Consider the following 9,340-nt stretch of genomic DNA (forward strand, 5'->3'; position numbering starts at 1 on the left):
TTACATGCGCTATACCTTAACGACACGTTTCCGTTAAGGTATAGCGCATGCAATACATGCGCTATACATGATGGTCACCAATTATTTTTTCATGTATTTTTGTACTTTGAGTCCAAAAAAATAACACTTTAGTTCCAAACTCATACTTTCGCATTATACCTTCTAGGATGTATCTTGATATTATAAAAACTTTTCTTCCAAAAATATCTAAGTAATTTTATTATTTTTTGCTATTGTTACTTTTCTGTTCAACAATATTTTCATTATAGGTTTTCCACTCTTGTATTATCAAATCTATTTTGTAGGGGTGAAATCTGCATATTCCCCCTTGTATGATCACACTGAATATGTTGTTGTTGTAGCTAAGTGGGCGTTTGGACATAAGAATTGTAAAATTTCGAAAATATGGAGAAAAAATTCAAGTGAAAATAGTATTTGAAAATTAAAATTGTGTTTTGACATGAATATAACTATGAGTTGTTTTTGAATTTTTGTGAGTGATATGAGTAAAAAATTTGAAAAATAACTTTTTGGAGCTTTTCAAATTTGCGAAAAATTTCAAAATTCATATTCAAGGAAAAATTGAAAACTTTATGGCTAAACACTAATTTTGAAAAAAGTGAACAACATTTCATAGCCAAACACGCTCTAAGTAATTTTAGTTTAATGCTTTATTTGCAGTGCAAAGAAGATTGTATTTTGAATGCATAGGATACTGCGACTATTTTAACATTTGAAAGTAATAGAGCGATCTTGACGAATAGATAATTGATTATAGCAAAAACTAAGCTGGCCTCCAATGTGTTTGCTTTGTTAGCAAGTACAAGAGTACAAATATGTAATGTAATGAACCCTCGATATCAATTCCGGTATATGTGGCGCTGGCTCCGTTTAATTCCAATACTTAATAATTTATGTATTTAACACATTAATTCCAACTAATGTCGACGAACTACGTGGGAAAATAGACCGTCTTTCTTTGATTTTATTTATCCTCAAAATCAGATAACAATTGAATTTGTAAGGGGTTTTAAGGATACGTGATCTAACTTGATACAAAACGTTAAATCAGATTGCAATTGAAATAAGCAATGGAAAAGTAAATGCTAACCACACAAGTTGAACAGTTTTAGCCTTGGAAGGTTAATCACTCTCGAGCCAAAAGTGCTTTTTTATTGATATCAGAACAGAACAACAAGAGAATAATAACATATTGCTTTGGGATGCGTGTTACAATGTGTGGAATGAACTATCAGACCCCCCTTTTATAGTAGAGGATTCCTACTCTAGGTACATTTCCATAAAAGGTAAAAATCTCTTGATTCGCTGATTGCCGATTCCTTACTGATACGTGCCGAGATTTCCGCCGCTATATCCGACCGGTCACGGATATTTCGGTCTTCTGTTAGTTATTTCAACAATGTTTCTCCGAGCCCGTTTGAGGTTAAGATCGACACCGGACTCACTGTTCTTCGAAGGCAGGCGTTCCAACCTCGGGTTCTAGCTTGGTGGGACTCGAGGTCGATCTTTAGTCCTTGGTTGCCTCGTTCCAAGCCTAATCTACTAAGTCATAGGCAAGCTCGATTTCGACCGTATACAAATAGTCCACTCATTTTTTGGAGAGCAGATGACAAGAAACGACATGAACTTCCGATCTTGACTTTAATATTTTGTGATAGAAATGACAAAACAGTCGAAACGTCTCGTCAGTCAAGTCTTAATGGCATTAAATGCTCGTTAGTTGCCGGCCAGCCACTCCCAGATATGAACAGTCACTGAGAAACTATATATACCCCCCCTCATTAGTTCATTCAAACTTTACTTTCAAACCTTATGTCCTCGTACCTTAGAAATTTCAACAGTCCTAAGCATTGATTTTCTGGTTACTCTGAAATCCTTTTATAAGAACTTTTGTTATGTCTTTATCCCAAACCATCAAGCATACTCTTTTAACTCCCTCATTTTCCTTCATTTTTCAAAGAAATGGCTAACACTTAAAAATCCGTTCCCCAAAAAGAAACTCCCTCTTCCTCATATCCGGCTACCGAGAAGACCGTCGTGCATTGCTGTCGAGGAACCGACACCGGAGCCTCCTCTTAAAATGTTTATTCCCGTGGGTTGCCCGGTCAATGCCGATTTCAAGGTTGAAAAACCTTCTTCCGTACCAGGCCGATGTGAGGCGGTCTCGAGGTATATCTGCTCGATCACTGAGGATATTCTCTCTGAAGTCAAAAAGGATTGCAACTGGGCTGACAAACATGTGGTGGTTCCCGAACCTGACGAAGTCATCACTACCCACGTAGAGGTATTTTTAAGTGTTTACACTTATCCCTTTACGTTGGGTCCCTTAGACCCAGTCATCATCGACTTCCGCAAGAGACACGAGGTAACCCTCGGTCAGATTCACCCCTAATTCTGGAGGATCGTAATCCTCCTCTGTTTCTTTGTGAGCAAGATCGAGGGGTGCCCTTTCATGATCAACCACCTTATGCATTTATATAGTCCCCGACTCTACCGGGGAGGACTGATCAAGCTCTCCCGCCGGGCTAGTAAAGATGCGTTCTCGAGTATCGATAAAGATAGGGAGTCGCACTTAGCTTCAATTACCTCTGCCCCAAGCTTTTGGCTAGTTTGAGACCTGCAATCATGGACTCATATTCGGTCTCATTGTTAGTCAATTTCATAGTCCTAATAGATTGTCTAACTATATTGCATGTTGGTGGCTTCAATACGATGCCAAGTCGGGACCCTTTTGCGTTCGAGGCGCCGTCTGTAAAGAGGGTCCAGATCCCCGAGGAGGTCCCTGAGTTGATTAATAACTTTCTTTCGACCTAGGGTATTAGGGCCGGCATAAAGTCGACTGCAAAGTCTGCTAAAATTTGAGACTTAATGGTAGTTCGGGATCGATATTCAATATCGTAACCCACTGATTTCTACGGCCCATTTGGCCAACCGTCCCGAGAGCTCAGGCTTATGCATAATATTTCTCAATGGGTAAGTAGTCACGACACATATGGGGTGACACCGGAAGTATGGTTTTAGCTTTCTAGAGGCGCTTAGAAAAGCGAGCGCCAGCTTTTCGAGGTGAGGATACCTAGTTTCGGCCTCACCTAGGGTCCTGCTAACATAGCAAATTGGAAATTCCGTACCTTGCTCTTCTCGGACTAGGTCTCCACTTACCTCTATCTCTGATACTGCCAAGTACAAGTATAGTTGTTCGGCTATCCTCGGCGTGTGGAGCAGCAATGGGCTCGATAGATACCGCTTGAGTTCCTCCAAGGCATGTTGGCACTCCGGGGTCCATAAGAAGTTATTCTTCTTCTTCAATATCTGAAGAACCGATGGCTCTTGTCGGAGGACCTCGAGATGAATCGCCCACAGGCGGCTATTCAACCAGTTAATCTTTGCATGGCCTTTACGTTGTCCACAACCGTGATATGTTTAATGGCTTTGATCTTGTCGGGATTGATCTCGATTCCCCGGTTGGATATCATGAATCTGAGGAATTTACCTGACCCAACTCCAAACGCACATTTCTCCGGGTTCAGCTTCATATTGTATTTTTTCAATATGCTGAAGGTTCCCTGCAAATGTTTTAAATGGTCATTTGCTCGCAGGGACTTAACCAACATATCATCAATATAAATCTCCATTGATTTCCCTATTTGTTCCTCGAACATCCGATTTACCAGGCGTTGGTATGTGGCACCAACATTTTTTTAACCTGAATGGCATCACGTTATAGCAATAGGTGTCGTACTTAGTGATGAAGGAGTTTTTTCCTGGTCACCCGGGTCCATCCGTATTTGGTTGTACCTGGAATATGCATTAGAAAAATTGAGGATCTCGTGGCCGGCCGTGACATCGATCATGCGATCGATGTTGGGCAAAGGGAAAGAGTCCTTGGGACATACCTTATTCACATCCTTATATTCTACACATATTCTTAATGTATTCCCTTTGTCCTTGATGAAATCATGTTTGATACCTCGTCCTTGATGAAAGCATGCTTGATATCAGACTGGGGTCTCCTATTTTGCTTCACCAGATGGGATTTCGCATCAAGGCTTAGCTTATGAGTGGTTATCTCAGGAAGGATCCCTGTCATGTCAAGGTGGGATCAAGCGAAACAATCTATGTTAGCTATAAGAAACTGAATGAGTTTTTTCCTAAGCTCGGGATTTAACCCCGTGCCCAGGTATACCTTTCGATCGGGTAGGTGCTCGACAAATATGACCTGTTCCAGCTCCTTGACTATCGATGTAGTGGCGTCGGAATTAACGGGGGCTATAAAAGACCTGGGTAGCCTGTAGTCATAATCATCATCTTCATCAGTCCCCTGTTTCTCCGGTTGGGTCAGAACTGGTGTCGTAATTGCTATTTAGTTTCTGTCTTTGTGACCGAACTCGGCCCCTTTGTCGTTGCAAGTGCGGATACCAAAATCACCTCTTCAATTTCAAACATCCCCTTCGCAGTTGGCTGTTCTCCGTAGATTGTTTTAATTTCGCCTGGTGTTAGGAATTTTAACACTTGGTGCAGAGTTGAATGTACTGCCCTCATGTTGTGGATCCATGGCCTTCCGAACAAAGTGTTGTATCTCATGTCTCCTTCGATTACATAAAACTTAGCTTCCTGGATGGTCCCGGTAGTGTTCACCGGTAATGTTATCTCACCATTAGTGGTTTCACATGCCATGTTGAATCCGTTTAGAACATGTATTGCAGGCACGATTTGATCTTATAGACCGAGCTGCTCCACGACCCTCAATCGGATAATGCTGGCCGAGCTACCTGGATCAATTAACACACGTTTAACTCGAATTTTATTTACGAGTACAGATATTACCAGTGGATCATTGTGGGGTTGCATGATCCCTTCTGCGTCCTCGTCGTTGAAGGACAAGGTTCCTTCCGGTATGTAATCTCGAGTTCGTTTCTCCCTCGTGATGGACAATTTGGTGCGTTTCAACATCGGCCCTTGAGGGACATCAACCCCACCAATGATCATGTTAATGACGTGCTGAGGTTCTTTTTGTTCGGTCTGTTTGTTAGAATCCTAATTCTTGAAATGATTCTTGGCTCGGTTTCTCAGGAATTCTCGAAGATGCCTGTTGTTGAATAATCGGGCTACTTCCTCTCTCAACTATCGGCAATCCTCCGTTCTGTGGCCGTGAGTTCCGTGATACTTACATATCTGGTTAGGATCTCTTTGAGTTAGATCGGATTGTAAAGGTCGAGGACATTTGGTATCTTTGATGTGTCCGATAGCTGATACAATGGCGACAACATCGACATTAAAGTTATATTCCGATAACCTTGGTGCTTTTTTGGGCCCGATGGGCCTATCGAAGCTGTTTTTGCTCATGAGTCCCCGATTGCTCTGACCTCGGTCACTTCTTCTTTCGTTTCTCATAGAGTTCCGCCCGGACCCACTGCTTCTTCGGTCTCCATTATATGGCTGGTACCGATCCATAGTTGATCTCGATTTATGATCGATGTCTCTCTTGATTCTGTCGATGTTTTTGACGAGATAGACAGACCCTGAAGGGGCCCCGAGTTGATTATCTTCCACTCTGATCTTCGATTGATACCGGTTATGCACGTCGGCCCAAGTAACGGCCGAATATTCTATCAGGTTTTGTTTCAACTGCTGCGAAGCCACCGAGCTTTAAACATTTAGCCCTTGGGTGAAAGCCTAAACGGCCCAATCATCAGCGACAAGTGGCAGGTCCATTTGTTCTATTTGAAACCGGGACACGAACTCTCTGAGCATCTCGTTATCCTTCTGTTTTACTTTTAAAAAGGTCTGATTTCCTGGTTTCGAACTTGATGGCCCCGGCGTGTGCTTTCATGAAAGAATCTGCAAGCATAGCAAATGAATTAATAGAATTAGGAGGTAAGTTGTGATACCATATCAAAGCTCCCTTCGACAGGGTCTCTCCGAACTTCTTCAGCACGACAGACTCAATCTCATCGTCCTCTAAGTCGTTCCCTTTGATGGCACATGTATAAGAGGATACATGCTCATTTGGGTCGGTTGTTCCATTATACTTAGGTATCTCAGGCATACAGAATTTCTTAGGGATTGGCTTCGGAGACGCGCTCTGAGGAAAGGTTTTTGTACAAACTTCTTGGAATCCAGGCCTTTCAATATCAGTGGTTCTTCCGGGATTTGGTCTACCCTGGAATTGTAGGTTTCTAATTTTTTGTCATTAACTTCAATTTTCTTCTCCCCTCATTCCACTCGTTTTGTCAGTTCCTCGAGCATTTTTATGATCTCGGGGTTAGTCCCCGATTCGTTCCCATTCGATCTTTCTACGACCGGTTTGTCCCTGCGGATAACTTCCCGGGGGGATTGGGCTCAACTCTGTTCAGAGCGTGGCTTTGGTTTTGCAACTATTCTATTGCCGCCTATTGAGCCTGCAATATGTCTAAGATCACCCTTAAACTGATCCCGTATCCACCAACGTTTTGCGTGTTATGAGCCACCGATCGGACTCCACCACGGAAGCTATTTTTGGGGTCAGTAGGCAAATTTGTATCAATAGCCATATGTGAGTTAACGTCAATTAGGTCTACGGCCCGAATTTCGATGGTATCAGCGGGCGGTAACTCGTTTTCGGGCGCTATGTTGTCATTTTAACCATGGTAACCGGACCCGTTGTCAACATGTAAGGGTGCTGATTGAGAGTTTGCCATTCTATGTTTTAACCTGAAATCAGAGACACCTCAAAGAGCAAGCTGTTACACCCCATGTTTTTGTACGTGAACGTACGCCATAAGTAAATTGATGAAAGCTCGGAAATGAGATTATTTTGAAGTTACAAGTATTATGCTATTTCAAACAAGTGATAAGTAAATTCGTGAAGGTGAGAGGGTAAGCGAATCGAAGAACGTGAGTTTTGTCGAAGGTTATATTTTGAGATAAAATACGGTACGAGCTATAATACCCGGTATTATGGACTAGTGCCATACAAGGTACCATATGACCATGATAGTAAGATGTATAAAGTGTGTTAAAAGTAAGTAGTATTTTAAGTAATTTGGAATAATTCTTAATTGTGGGTAATTGGTTAATTATTGGGTAATGGAATATTACCTAATTAATTAAGAAATTACTGGATAAAGATTAAACCCCCTAGCGTGGCAACACCTCCATCCCATTTAAGTGACTCTTAAGTCTTGCATAGATGGCACATTTTGAGGAATAAGGTGGCTTAGTCATCTATTAAGTGGGCCACACCCACTAAAGGCTTTCCTACAACTAGTAGGGTGTTTATTCCTTAATAACAAAACATCAAACCAAGAATTGAATCTCTTATGTAAAGAGAGTGAGTTGGTTGTGAGTCCTTCAGAAAGCAAAACAATTCCATATCAAATATAGATAATGTTGTTTGTTGATTCTGTAAAGCGTGAATTACAAATTCTAAGGGAGCCTGGTATAATCTTTCTCTAGAATATCATACAGATTTTTTCCTACTTCGATCTGCCGTTACATGTTTTGTCGCAATCAACGTGTGTTAGAGGGATATTCAAGAGAATCTGTTCAGGTATGTTAAGGCTATCCCTTCTTTCTTTTGGCATGATCAATACGATGCAAACGAAACTAGCAAATGCACAACTTCCATAAATGACTCTATTCATAGAAACACTAGAGGTGTCTATATTCTTGATTCTCCATGTGTCTTATTATTCTATCATCTATTCATGGGTCTCAAAAAATACGTAAATTGATAAAGTTTATTTCATGACATTAATCAAAGGCATACTACTCCTATGACGTTCCGAGAGATTTTATTGACGTATTTCATATGCATTTCATTCATTTATACATGTACATTGACCCATGACCAGATGGCATTATATACGCGTATATTATATGTATATGGGATATGGGAAAATGTTACATTGTTATATACGCACCACCACCTGATCAACTGGTATACGTTGAGGATTTGCCCACAATGGCCGAGATGATATGATGGGATGCCCTCACAGGCTTGATGATGTTATGAATTCATATACCTAAGCATGGTATGATATTTATACGCATATGCATGGCATTATAAATACTAATGATTCACAAAGCTATTCAGACATACATGTTGAGTCTTTTACTCTATGTTTCTCTCATGTCTATTATTTACTGATTTTTATTCCTTACATACTCGGTACATTATTTGTACGTCCCTTTGCCTGGGTATGCTGCATTTCATGTCCGCAGGTCCCGTTAGACAGGTTGAGAGACCTCCAAGTAAGTTATCATCTCATCGGAAGGTGTCGGTGCGCTCCATTTGCTCCGGAGTTGCTATTTGGTTAGTATGATGAAGACATGTGTTGATTGGTATGGCGTGACTCTATACCAAACTTTATGATATTTATGTACTCTTATAGGTTTGTAGACAGATATCATGTATATGAATTATTGTATGGCCTTGTCGGACTATGTTCAGTGTACGAGCGATCATTTTGGCCTTATAGGCCCATATGTCAAATGTATAAGTTTTTATATCAAATTAGGTCGTCTTATATTGAGTATTCCCTTATGTTTATTCTGGTTAGCCCATGACAGCCCGTTTGGACCATTTTCCAATGACAGTACGATAAGAAGGATATGTCGGGTGCCTGTCGCGGCCCATCGGTTTGGGTCGTGACAAAACTGGTATCAGAGTAGTTCTATCCTAGGGAGTCTACAAGCCGTATCTAGTAGAGTCTTTTTTATGGGTGTGTTATGTACCACACTTATAAGCAAGAGGCTATAGGACATTTATGATTGTCACTCTTTCTTCTTACTCTAGATCGTGTGGTAGAGCCCAGTTGTAAGAACTCAATTTTCTAAATTCCATCTTATTCATAATATGACGATGCCTATATTTAGGAAGACGATTGGTAAGGGATTGAATGAGGCTGTGGAAGAGTTGAGTTAGAGGAACTCGATGTTGCATCATTGATGATTTATACGTCAATACCACACAAGAGGGGGGGGGATTGTGTGGTGTCCAATTTTTTGCGTGCACATATTATAAAAGGACCCGGTTCTTCTATGTGTTCTTTATACTACTGTTGCGAAATAATAAATGCATAAATTAAAGAACACAAGTATTTTACGTGGAAAAAACCTGGCTCAAAAGGTGAAAAAACCACGACCTACTTCCCAGTACGATTTTTCCAAACTCTCCACTAAATCACTGAGCCAAAAACTGCATTTACAAAACACTTTTGTAAACCTAGGATTAACTCTAATTCCGTTGTGGCAACCAGCCTCTAACTGCTGCGACAACTTCAAGTTAACTCTAACTTGAATACTTTGAGTACCTATTACAATTACCTCTAGATAAAGT

The sequence above is a fragment of the Nicotiana tomentosiformis genome, chromosome 7, assembly GCF_000390325.3.
Source record: "Nicotiana tomentosiformis chromosome 7, ASM39032v3, whole genome shotgun sequence".
Taxonomy (NCBI): Eukaryota; Viridiplantae; Streptophyta; class Magnoliopsida; order Solanales; family Solanaceae; genus Nicotiana; species Nicotiana tomentosiformis.